At 27.7% G+C, this 13,406-nt stretch overlaps 1 protein-coding gene across 7 annotated transcripts in view; it reads left to right on the forward strand.

The window, feature by feature from the left end:
• The window catches only part of LOC122719703 (peripheral plasma membrane protein CASK), a 238,805-nt gene that overhangs the window by 209,007 nt on the left and 16,392 nt on the right, over positions 1–13,406 (forward strand). The gene's annotated exons all lie outside the window — the stretch shown is intronic.

A 13,406-nucleotide genomic window follows, 5' to 3' on the forward strand; every position in this document is an offset into this window, starting at 1 on the left:
CAGTCCCAGAATCCAAGTACAACTAATAAATCCGTGGCCACGGCAGTGTCGAGCACCAGCTCGGCCACTGCCGCGATCAAATCCGGGAAATCAGTGAAAACCTCCACGGCTACCAACGCAAAAGAGAAAAGTAAATCCAAGTCTTCTAAAAATAAAAGTGGCTCTTCTTCGACCGACAGTACACCTAGACGACGACTTAACCCTTTATCAGCTCTCAGATCGCGAAAATCTTAAATTCAAAGAGTCTTTGATAAATAATTCGATTGATTCGATAGATTGATTCAATAGTTCTTCTGATGTTCTTTCTAATAGGAATAGATTTTGTGTTGTGTTTCATCGAATAATTTTTCTGTAGTGATCTTTTTTCTGGTTTTAAATTACAATCGTACGTTTGGAAAATATTAAAATATTTCCTGGTAGAGCACTAGTTAAAATTAGATGATATCTTATAATCTTGAAAATATAGTCTTACTTGAAAATAAGTAAAATATGCTTTATCATATTTTATTATATATTGGTGTTTTTCTTTTTCTTTTTCGTTTTATATATAAAGTTTTTCGTCAGGTTCTTCTATTTTCGTTGATTGATTTTTTTAATATTGAATGATATTTCATTTTCATATGAAAATATATAATTTTGCATCAAGAATCGTTATCAATATTAAGTTTAATACTTATAAAGTTTTTTAATTTTCAGATGGTACTTATAAATTATTTTAATTATTGAAAATATGGAAATTCAAACGAAATTAAGTAATATTTATGTGAAAATGTCATTTAACTTTATCGTTCATCAAAGGATATATTGCAAGAAGATTTATAAATTTTTCATTAGCAATCTCGATAAAAATTTATTAATGGAATACATAAAACTACTTATAACAGATGCATAATTATTATTAGCTATACGTATACATTATTTATTCCAAAAATATATCAGAAAATTTATATTGGATAACAATTATTGGAATTTTTTTCGTATATGATAATAATTATAATCATCGAACATGTGAATATTGAATATGTTTCAGTTTTTGTTACGAATTCACAAAAAATTATAATCTTTTTATTTGTTTATGGAAAATTATATTAAAATTATTGATACAGTGCCAACATTAGATTTTGATTATTAAATTTAAATATTTTTCTTAATATAAAAATGTAAAATAGTATATTAGATTAGAATTCATTTCATCGTTATGAAAAAAATATAGAATTTTATAATGTGATATTACAAAATACAAAGATTAATTTAATTAATTTTCAAATGAAACTTTGAAAACTTAAATAAATTTAATCGAATAAAATTTCTTTTTTGTCTAATGTCCATTTTACTATATAATTAGAAATATAAAAATAAAATAACACATAGTTCAATCTGTAAATTCTTTAATTAGAAGAAAGCTACTTATAGTTTGTATAGATAGACTCATTGCTTTATAAACAATATTAGAATATTAGAACCTATTTCAGACCTATTTCATGTCACTGTGATGATAGAAATTAATTCCTTGGTATTCAGTTAGCCAGTTGTTTGAGTTAGTCTGTTGTTCGCCTATATAGAGTGAGCTTAAATAACAAAATGCCATCTAACTACTTGCTATCTAACTTGAGATTAAATAAAAAATTTCATTTTAAATAGGTGAATTCCGATAAACAAACGTGCTTTTTAGAAATTTATTACTGAGAAAGTATGTACAAATTATTTCTAGCCAATTTATATTCCCATTTTTTCTTTATCCTGTGAATTGCATAATATTAGATTAAGTAATCAGTCTCTTTTCTAAAATGTTATTAATATCAACTACTGTGAATAAATGTACAAATCAGACATATTTATATTAGATAAAAATTATTACAAAATTATTAAAATTATTATTAATTTCTTTCATTGGACTTACTTAAAACAAAAAATAAATAAATTAATTATCTAATATACTAGTAATTTGCGCAAAAAAATAATTAATTAAATAAATTTTATATAACATTTTCAAATTTTTAAAGAAATGCAGACAAACTTATTACTTAATCTAATATTTGAATAAAGAGAATAAATATATATAATAAATATTTTAGTATTGAAATTTTCTAGTCTTTATTCATCGATAAAGTGAAGGTTTCATTTCGGTATTTAGTCTCGTATTACGCGCCTGCCTAGTCTTTTGTACAATAATCGAGAATGATTTGGACTGGAATCGCATCGGAACTTGAGAAGTTCCATGGATAGTCAGTAGTTTATACGTAGTTAAACATCGAGTTTCATGAATGGATAAACGTGGAAAGAGACGGTTCGTATAATAGATTACAGTACCTTGTGTACTCGAATCTGGCGTGTTTTGATTTGTTGGATCTTGAATATATTTGGTGTTACGGTGTTTAGAGAACTTCTATGAAGCTTTAATAGTTAAATTTGTAGGTGTTAAGTTTCGAATCTAAATTGGAATTTCAATTTCTCGAATTATTATTTATATATTTATATTTTGAATGGATATTAATTGTTTTTATTGATATTAAAAAATAAATTTTTATTAGATGATCGAATTAATTACTAGGTAAAAAAAAAAAGTATATTAATATCATTTTATTTTTATTTAATAAAGCTTGTTGATATTATTATATTAATTTGAAAAGTATGAGATTTTATTTATTATTATACTATTGAAAACTATTTTATATTTATTTTTAAAATTGTGTTTCAAGATTTTCTTTCAATTTTATAATACATATTATATTTTAAACAATTTTCATATATACTTTATGCAAATATTTTTATTTCATTTCTAGAATAAAATCTATAAAGTAATTAAATTCATAAAAATTTATATGCTTCACATATAAAGTAATTGAATATAAATTATTAGAATCTACTTCCTATTTTATTTAGAGATTTTAGCATACATTATAATATTATGTGTTGTATAAAACAGAGAAGTTAATTATTAGAAGTTAATGATAGATTATGTCTAATAATATCTAGTAATTTGATATTAATGAATATTTAGTTTGCTTAATAAGATTGATAAGTTTGATTACAGAAAATTGAATTGATTAGAGAAATTTAAATATTTCAAATATAGAATTAGATTTTAAAACATAAAAAAATATATATATATATAAAAGAAAGTTCATATAAATATATATATATAAACTTATGATATTACATCCTATTATAATAATATATATATTCGTACCTGAACATTACAATTCCGTAATAATTGTCTTCATTTTGAGAATTCGTAGTTAATTTTTCTTTCTAATGCTTTTTAGATTGTAATCAACTATTAAGCTTTGTACTTTTGGAATTGGGTGAGCTAAGAAGTAATTTCCAATTTTTCTCTAAATGTATTTTTCTAATATTTTTTAATATTTATTAAATTTTTTTCGATATAGACATAATAAATGTTTAAGATAAGCAAATATAGTCGTTTCTCTTAAAAATCCTGCAACCAGGGTAATATATCTTTCTTAATAATATTTCAAGAGGATAAAGAGTCGAACCTTTCTAAAAAGAATCCTCCGTCCAATAGTTTTAAAAAAAAAACTTAATGTAAATAATAATTAGTTGATGCCTAGAATATAAAAAAATTTAATGTTTTACAAAAATTTTTATCATGTTTGAAAATTATTATTTTTTTTTTATTTATAAAATAGTAAATTTGTTTTCTTCGATATTTTTTGAGCAATCATTTTTATAGTAATATATATATAGTGCATAAACATATAATTTATATAAATTTTTGAATTACAAATAAGAATTATTGGAAATTACTTGTAGTTTTGCCTAATACTTTCAATTGATATTAGATAATTTTTATGCTCTAGGAACAAAGTTCCAAGTAATAAATATGAATTTCATGAACCAATGGTTACTAAGAAATGAATTTAAAGGAATTACATCGAATTTCAATATACTTGAAATTGAATTGCTGAAAGAATTGAAACTGGGTCAAACACGAATAGTTAATGCAAAAAATCGCTGTTCAATTTTGATATCTTCAAAGTTTCTACGAAAATACTTGTAAATCATTCATTAATCAGATTATGAAATTTGATGTTTTAAAATGATATCAGATATTTTCATACATTTTTTATAATTACAATAGAATTATATTATTATCATAATAATTATTTTTCGTGCAATAATTTCTTTTATCCCGTAATAATATTCAATTATAAAAAATAATTTTATCAAAGTTTCGTACATTGGTAAAAATATATTCACAAATTACGTTCATTAATTTTTTCATAAATGTATCTTTTTGAATATAAATTTAAATTAAATGAAATAATTTTTAAATCATTTCTTTAATGATAAATCATTTCTTTAATGATTCGAAATAAAACATCATCTATTAATTTTATTTAAAATTAATCACTATCAAACGAAAATTATCAAAAATTATGCTGCGTTTTTAATAAATTGAAAAGAGCAATTATAGCAATTACGTATGCTAAGAAATAATATTTTTTTAAATCAATAATAAATGCAGAGGATATAAAGAGTGAAATTAACGATAAAATGAGGTATCTAACACGAGGAGCACGAGGTAACGTTATAAATTCATTAGAGAAAGTACGTGCGGAACGTGAAGCAAGATGCAGATTTTTTGAAATTAAGCCAACCAGGATTTAATTGAGCCATTTCTACCCCTACAAATGAGGTTTTCAGTTACCTGCTAACGAACTCTGAAAAGAACGTAGCTGAATACAATGTTTTTTCTACTTTTTTTTTCAATGTTTTTACGAAGTCTTGACCTCGCTATAAGATATCATTTTCGTCCATCTTGGTAAAAAAATTTTTTCCAAGATAATTATTTTTTAATATGATTTATTAAATGGAGCCGATAATTAAAGGTTTTCACTGATTTCTTTGAATGCCTACATATATACAATACATACACACACACATATATTCAAAAATTATTATACACTTAACACATTTAAACACAACTTTTAAACATACTTGAGTCATATGACCAATTTTTTATACTTATATTGAAGCTTAATTTACTGTTTCACGTATCGGAGAGAGAAATTTTGCTTAAAAATAATTATGATAGTTTTTTTTCTTTTTTTGCATTGTCAGGATATAATTTTATTTTTAAAAATTATTTATATTTCGTTTCTTTCTCTATATTTGAACAGTAACATGTATAAATACAAAAAATATTCATTTTTCAGCTTAACATAGATATTATTTCAATATCCAATGAACTTTCGGCAAGAGAGCTTCGTTTTTATCATTTAATTATCAAGGAATAATCCGTTTCTTTATTTGCAATTAGATAAATGCAAAGTGAAACATACTTTGCGATTATAAATTTTACATGATGCTTTCACTTTCAGTTTATAATATCGTGAATATTAATTTGCAAATTACACGTTATCCATTGTTTTAATTTATATTGGAACCATGAAACGAATAATTTTTCAAAAAAAAAAAAAAAAAAAAAAAAAAGATGCTATTTGATGCCATACTATATGATTGTTTAATTATCACGTTTTTTTGCTTTTTTCTTTTTATGTAATATATAGATATTAGATACATATAATTGAATAAATAACATATATATAGCGCAGAATTTTGAACATACATATATACACACATATACGTAAAACATAAACACGATTTATCCCTTCTCCTCTTTTGCTTCAAATATACATATGCTCACATATGTATATATTTATACGTAGAATATATATATTCGTCATTTAATATGTTCATTTCGAACAGTACGGATGGAATAATTTTGCGACGAAATATGTAAGGAAAGAAAGTAATTTCTTTTCTTTTTTGAAAATTTCATTACAAAAATGTCGATTCTGGGTAAATTGATGTTTACATTAGTACAAATAAATATAGAAAATATTAAGTATTAATTATAATTTGAATAATTATTGAAATTATTAAATTATATAAAGCACGTAATAATTTTTAATATTAAATGTTTTTAATTATTTAAAATAATTGTTTGATCATATGTAATATTTATTTCGATTATATGCTAATATGTTATATATGGTATTAAATATAAATTTATATACAATTTTAATGCACAATTATGTTTCGAAGAAAATTTGAAATTTTTTTTTTTCTTTTTAAGTCTTTCATTAATTTTTAAATAGATATAACATTTGTTTCTCCCATATATATAGATATAATCAAATTTTTGATAGATATTATATAAAATAATGAAAAAAAAGTGAAATTAATAAAAATAATACCCAGCATCACATGACATACATTATTTTAAAAATTATTCTATGTTAAATCACTAAGTTAAAATGCTTCATAGTCTTCTTAGATTTATCTCATAATTTGTAGCATTTGTCGATAATTTTGACAACATATAAATTATACAAGAATTCAGTCAATTTTTATAAGAAATTTTCAAAAAATATTTAAGAATTTTCAATTATTATTTATAATTATTAAAATTATTGATATTATTATATATAGAAATAATTATAGAATTATAGAATTATTCTATATTATATATAGAATATGTTACATAATATTATTATTAATAATAATTAGATTATTTGTCAATAATAATATCTTAACAAGAAAAATTGATTTAACATAACTTGATTTATGTGATATTTAAAAACTCTAAAATTAAATTTAATTAATTAAAAATTTTTTTAATTTAAGGATAAATGCTGCAAAATCAAAGGATATTAAAGAAGCTATGATGCCAATTAACACGTGATTTATCGTAAAATAACATGCAAACAGGGAACGACGTGATTCATAATATATATCCATAAAGAATGATTTTCTCAAAAATAAGTAGAAAGTGTAAAATACTTTTTATCCGCACAAAATTTCCTTTTCAAAAAAAAAAAAAAAAAAAAAAAAAAGGAAATCTCCACGATTTTCCCTACAAAAACCATCGCCATATTTCGTTCTGAAAAACGAGCCATATATCACATTTAATAAAGTAATTTGACACGCTGTTCCAAGCTAATGGTTCCAAGCTTGATTAAGTAATAAATAATCCTATACTTTTTTCTCCTTGATAAGTATTTATTGCTCAACAAAGCAGATCCATTTCCAGTTTAGGAAACAGTGGTAATTAAAAAAAATTATTGATTTAAACAAAATCAGAATCTTCAATCAGAACAATAGTTTATACGAGAATATATCTAGGATTTATTGTTAGCCAAGATCTTCAAAGTGTGAATTTATCTGAAAAAAAAAGAAAAGGAAAATAGTATTTTATATTTTCGACTTATTTTATGGGGAAAAATCACTTTTTCTCCTTAATATCACGGAATACGTCTCACCTTGTTATGCAACATAAAACGCATAGAAGTGCAAACAAGAAATTCGCGAACGTGGAATTTATTAATTTTTAACTCGTTAACTATATCTTGATTGGCTGTGAATCGAAGATTCATGGATGTTAAAGATATTTAACATGAAGACAGTCGACAAGAAAATATATTTTGGGCACAGATACAAAATTTTGTATTACGACCGACGACGAATTTCGAAATTTGCGCCTTGTTTCATATCACTTGCAAAGCAACGAAACGACTAAACAGGGACGATCCTCGTTTGCTAGAAGATAATTAAGTGCGATCCCACAGTTTATACGTGTGAGATTTGACAAACAGAAAAATACAAGGAAGAGGAAGAATAAGAAGAAAAAAAAAAAAAAAATCAAAGAAATGACGAAAAGAAGGCAAAGTTCAGTAGTCGAGCGGTGTAACAAAACGCTTTGGTCGGCGCTTTCGAGTCCACGGCGCGTTTGCATGTCTCTTCTTTCGAATCCTTCTATATATTTCTCTCGTTCTCTCTGTTCTTTCTTTACGCATTTAAGGATGCGTCCCATTTCACTTGACCATTTTGAGAATTAAATCAAAATACAATCGTTGCAAAGAATAGAACAGAAGATTCCTCTTAAAAGTTTCAATTATCGAAACATGAGAATTATTAACGTTTCAATGTCATCTCCGTGACGTGTTATAAAATAAAAAAATTATTCGAATAATCGTTCTTTCAATTATTATTTCTCTATGAGAATCAATGAGTTAAGTAAAATGGGACAATCTGTCTACATCTCTCTCACTCTGTCGTCCCCTTAAATATTCTTACTATCTTTCTCTCTGTTTCTTTTATCTCCTCATCTCTGTCTCTATCTCTATCGCTCTATCTGTTTTATTTTTCATTTATCCCTTAACGGCGGGAGTTGATCACTTCGTTCTGGTAGACAGTAATATATTATTGCGAACGAGTTTCGTAAGGAATGCACCTTTCGTTACAACATGTGTTGGAATGTTGTTTGTTGTTTTTTGTCGTAAAGAAGCTTTTGTTACACCCCTCATTATACCCTCACCTGCATGAAGGATATCTTTGCAAACGTTAAAGCTTTCCTTTCTGACCGGTATACATATATATAAATATATATTATATTTATAGTTTTATTGCATCGTGATTTTAATTAATGCATATACTGTGCGACCTCTCGATCTTGATCGTTAGATCAATTGAAATAACGGGAATTATCTTCGACTTTCCCGATCATATTTATTTCCTGCACGACATGATGCATAACCGAATTGGTGATTGAATCTGTTTCTTTTCTTTTTCTTTTTTTATAGAAGAATGTATTTTTTAATTCGCTGACATAATCATTTTTTAGACAGTAATTATATTATATAGTGATATTTTGACATGAAGAGTGTCATATGTATATATATCATTTTGAAAAGCATTTTAATGTAAAGAAAAAAATGAAGAAAATTGATTAAAATATATTAAAAATCATTATAATAATAAGAACATAAACTCAAATGTGTTGAACGAAAACTTAGATTCTAGTAAATTAAACTTATTTATCTTAGCAATAAATCAAATTTATTTTAAAAAAGATATTAAACTAAGATATGAAATTAGCCTGTCTTTAAAGAAAATTTTTTCCATACGTATAAAAATAGAATAGTTAATAATCGAAATTACAATCACCGATTCGGAGAAGTAGTGCAATTTTATTTATTTATTTATTTATTTTGGCATAAACACTCGAGTAAAGTAGAAATATCTCTGTTCTATCTGAAATCATGCAACACGCGTCTAATCATCATGATCATCTCGCATCCTCATCACGAGCGGATTCTCCTTGCTCAGAAGTTTGCACAACGAAGTTGTCACCGAATCTGCAAATATCTCTGAACATGCAGCTGAGGGTAGCCGAATACGATGAATCTTACGTTTCTCTCTTCACATCGATTATGTTTCGTACATTAATCTCAGGGAATTCGATCAATCATGCGGATACAACAACAACGATTCCTGTAAACAGAATAATTGTAATTGTAAAAGCTCTATGTTTCTCGTATCTCAAGAAATAATAGGTAATCGTTAATTGTCAAGCAATATCTTGATAATAGTTTCTTGATCGATTGATTTTCTTTTGATCTCATTTTGATCTCTTATTTGTATATGCATGGAATTTGTACAAGAGAACTTCGATAATATTTTATTGGCACGCGATGGAATTCGATGGATCGAATATCAGGCAAATTTTCCTTTTTTGAATTGTTATTTTAAAAATTGATTAAGATGAATTTAATATTATTTTAAGCATAAATAAGTTCCTCCTTAAATTTACAAATAGTACAAATGTATTATTATATATTTTTCAAAAACAATATATATGTATCAGTAGAAAATCATTTTCATTTATGTCACTTACTATTTTATTTCAATATATTATATTTATAAATACATATATACAATTTATGACTTAAAATTAAAAAAAAAAACAATTTTAAACAACATTTTTCACATCTTGTTTCATATGATTTTTATTCTCTTAATTATAAATTCATATTTATAAAATACAATTGCATTGTACTTTATAATCAGAACAATTACTTTTTTAAAAACTCTGTCCCTTTAGTTTTAGTTTCTCATTTTAGTTTTGAAATCTATTTTCTATAGTTTTAGTATATTCCTGCTTGATATTATTACACATCCTTTCTGAAAAGAAAAGAATCCAGTGTAGATTAAAACCAGTGATTGTCCAATATTTACCGAATTCCATTACGAACTAGAACGGCCTTCAAAAAGAATGAAGATTGGAATTTTTTTATTTATCGATGTTCCCTTGTGCCAGAGAGTAGATTAAAATCCTAATTTCGCGTTTACAAGCGTGACGTTTTACGTCTCGATTTTTGTACATAGTTTGTACATGTATATATGCCTCTATATGTCGTTTCGATGTTTGATCCAGCGGTTTCATTATCCAATACGAAGAGATTGAAATCACCACGAGATGAGACCGTGTCACTTGCCATGTGTACAGACGACTTAATTGACAGGTTTTGTAAAGTATTGTAAATTGTGCCGAGTATATAGATACTTACATATATATATATACTATATAAATATTAACACGATAACATATAAATGTTAACACGAAAGTTTATCGATTATTACATGTATAAGTAAGTAAACATGCTAATGTAATGGATTCTCTATTATGTACGATTATTATATCGTTATATATATATTACACAAACCAGCACAAAACAGGTTAACTATTAATCTAATTAATACAATCTGAAATTTCGATATTTATAAAATTTCTGAATCTAAAATTAAAACATCGACAAATTTGAATCAAAAAATAGATAATTATAAAATTCTTATTTGATGATGTTTGGATACTTTCACACCCAACAACATTATCAACGTTCTTTATTATAAAACTTATTAAACAAAGCAATAAGAAACTGATCAGACAAATTGCAAAATTCTTATTATCAATAAGAAAGAAAATCTAGAAAGTATCCAAGCTAAAATCGTATTTTACAAGTACACTTCATGACATCCAATCGTTCCTGTTTTGTGCAAATATTATTTCCACTTAATTCGATCCAATTATTAAGCAATCGCGCTTACAGTGCCGATCTATATTTTTACGAGCCCTGTGCATATATATATATATATTCACACCCGCTTGTGATACGCTTAAGACTATCTTTCCCAGTGAGCATCAATGGTGGGCCTTTCCCCCCTCCCCGGCTGACATAGCGCAAAGTAACGTAAGTGTTCCCCGGTCGATCGCACCTGTCGTGGACACCTGTGTGTATAAGAATTGTACCACCACGTTGTATATCTGGGAAGTGATATTTCTCTGTTACGTATAGTGTTGCACGCGAAACCAGTACCCGTCAACGGCGGCGAGCAAAACGAGCAGCGGTATTATTGCGGCGGTGCATTGTACGAAGATATAATAAAGCACGAACTGCTGGAACATCATGATTCGTCGCACGTCACCTCCAACGTGATTTCTCTTCTCTCTGTCGTAGATAACAATATAGCCGGCGACCGGACAACCGATCTCTCGGTTTTAAGCACGTACACGTACCTTAAATTAACGATTACTCGTGTTATTTCACCCTTCGCACCGACTTACACGTCCATTATGATTATTAAAGGTTTACGGCAGTTTCCCTTCCGATTAATCGATCGGGTCTTGATTGATTTTATTTCCAATCGAAGGTACAGAAGATTTAGCGATAAGCGTAAAGAAGAAAAATCGTGAGATTGTTTGCTTCTGATTTTTAGAGTGTCGTTACTCTTAAGTGGAAGAATTATGTGGCTTAATTTGAACGAGTAAACTAAAGCTAAACTCGAGTGACGTTGCATCGTTCTAGAATATTAAGGATGTTCTATTTACGTTTTCGTTTTCTTTTATCGGATCGGTATCTTTTACCGGAAAACTCGTGCCGTAAACTCGTCGAGAATTCATTGTCCTTGACACCACGACGATCCTTTGTAAAGTGCCAATCCTATACAAGTTATTGCAGTATGCGTGGACCAATTAGGTAACATTTATCTGTGTCTTTGAAACCCATTTCTCTGGCCATTAATATTATATGTACACCTTGAACCTTGGAATTGTGAATGAACAGTATCCAATCGAAGTACCGCAAAAAAGAACAGTGAACGATATTGCGAAACGTTGGATCTCAACCATGGAAATATTTCACGATTATTCATCGATCTATTCATCGATCAGACCTGGCCTGGAAATGAAAGAAATCCACCTTAATCGTCTCCCACACCGAATGAAACTTCGGATCTCACTCACTATATATAAGCACTCTCGAGAGATTCGCCATTTCCACGCCATTCACTGATAGAATCCCTCGTGAAATCGAGATGCAATAAATTTCGTATCAATCACGATATCTTCACGCAGTTCGATGTTTCTTTGCTTGATGGTACGCGTCCTTTTTTTTTTCTTTTTTTTTTTCTTTCTTTCTTTGCATTCTTCCCATAACGAGACACGGGGCACAGAAACCCTACCGTTTTAATCCTGTAACAAGGAACCCTCTCTGGTCCGACACTCGATGGTAGAGCGCAGTTCCAATGGAAATCGAGCAGAGAATTCAGCAGCGTCAGCAGCAGTCAGTCCACCAGACGAGTTGTCGATAGTGCAGTACCTGCTATGTCACTGTGTAGAAGTTGTTGTATCCCCTTTTACTCCCTCGATTCCCATTATTTACCTATCATTCGTCAAACCATTCTTTCCCGATCCACTTTTTAGCTCTCTTTAAAGTAGAACGTAGCTTCCAATGCACGCCGGCAGCCATTCGACCATCAATATTATTATATCATACGAGAACGTTGAGTTGTTGAGAGATCGGGTGAGGCAATTCTCGCGGTGACTTTTCTGGAACAGTGCGGCTTGAAACTCATGGAGAATCCTTCTCTTCCTCTATGGCTCCTCGTAAGATCAGTTTCATACATCTTAACCGTTCATGTGAGATACAAAAAAAAAACAAAAACGGTCCATAGTCGAAGATATCGATCATAAAGGGCTCGTAAAGGAAGGTAAATTTTTCTATGAAACTGGTCTTTAGAATGCCTTCATTGTCTGTCTATTTTTATGCTTCACCATTTCACATATACATACATACACCTGCCCTTTAATGTTTCTTTTTTCTTCTATAGAAATATATATATATGTGGATGGTAGACATTTTTATGTTTTTTTTTTCATTTCTTTTTCCTTTTTTTTTTTATTATTAAAAATCTAAATCGTATATCTACGAGTGATCGTTCAACAGGCCGCATTGTAACTGTAAAGTCTTTGCGGAAATGAGCCACAAAGAACGCGATTTAATAACGTAATATAACTTAATGTCGAACGTGAGTAAACTGTGGCGTTGCTCGACGCTTGTGAAAACGGAACATTGCTCGATCGTTCTTGGAAAATCGATTCTGTATACCCTTCCCTTCTATCTACTCTATTCCTCGAGATTTTCCATTTATTTGTACGCATTACACCGATGTTTATTGAACTCGAATTTTCATGTAATAAGAAAGCATCACTTGATAAATACGTACAAACAGAAATCGATTCTTCCTGCGAAACGACGAAG

This window comes from Apis laboriosa, unplaced genomic scaffold (assembly GCF_014066325.1).
Source record: "Apis laboriosa isolate Shangri-la unplaced genomic scaffold, ASM1406632v1 scaffold99_cov153, whole genome shotgun sequence".
NCBI classification, from domain to species: domain Eukaryota; kingdom Metazoa; phylum Arthropoda; class Insecta; order Hymenoptera; family Apidae; genus Apis; species Apis laboriosa.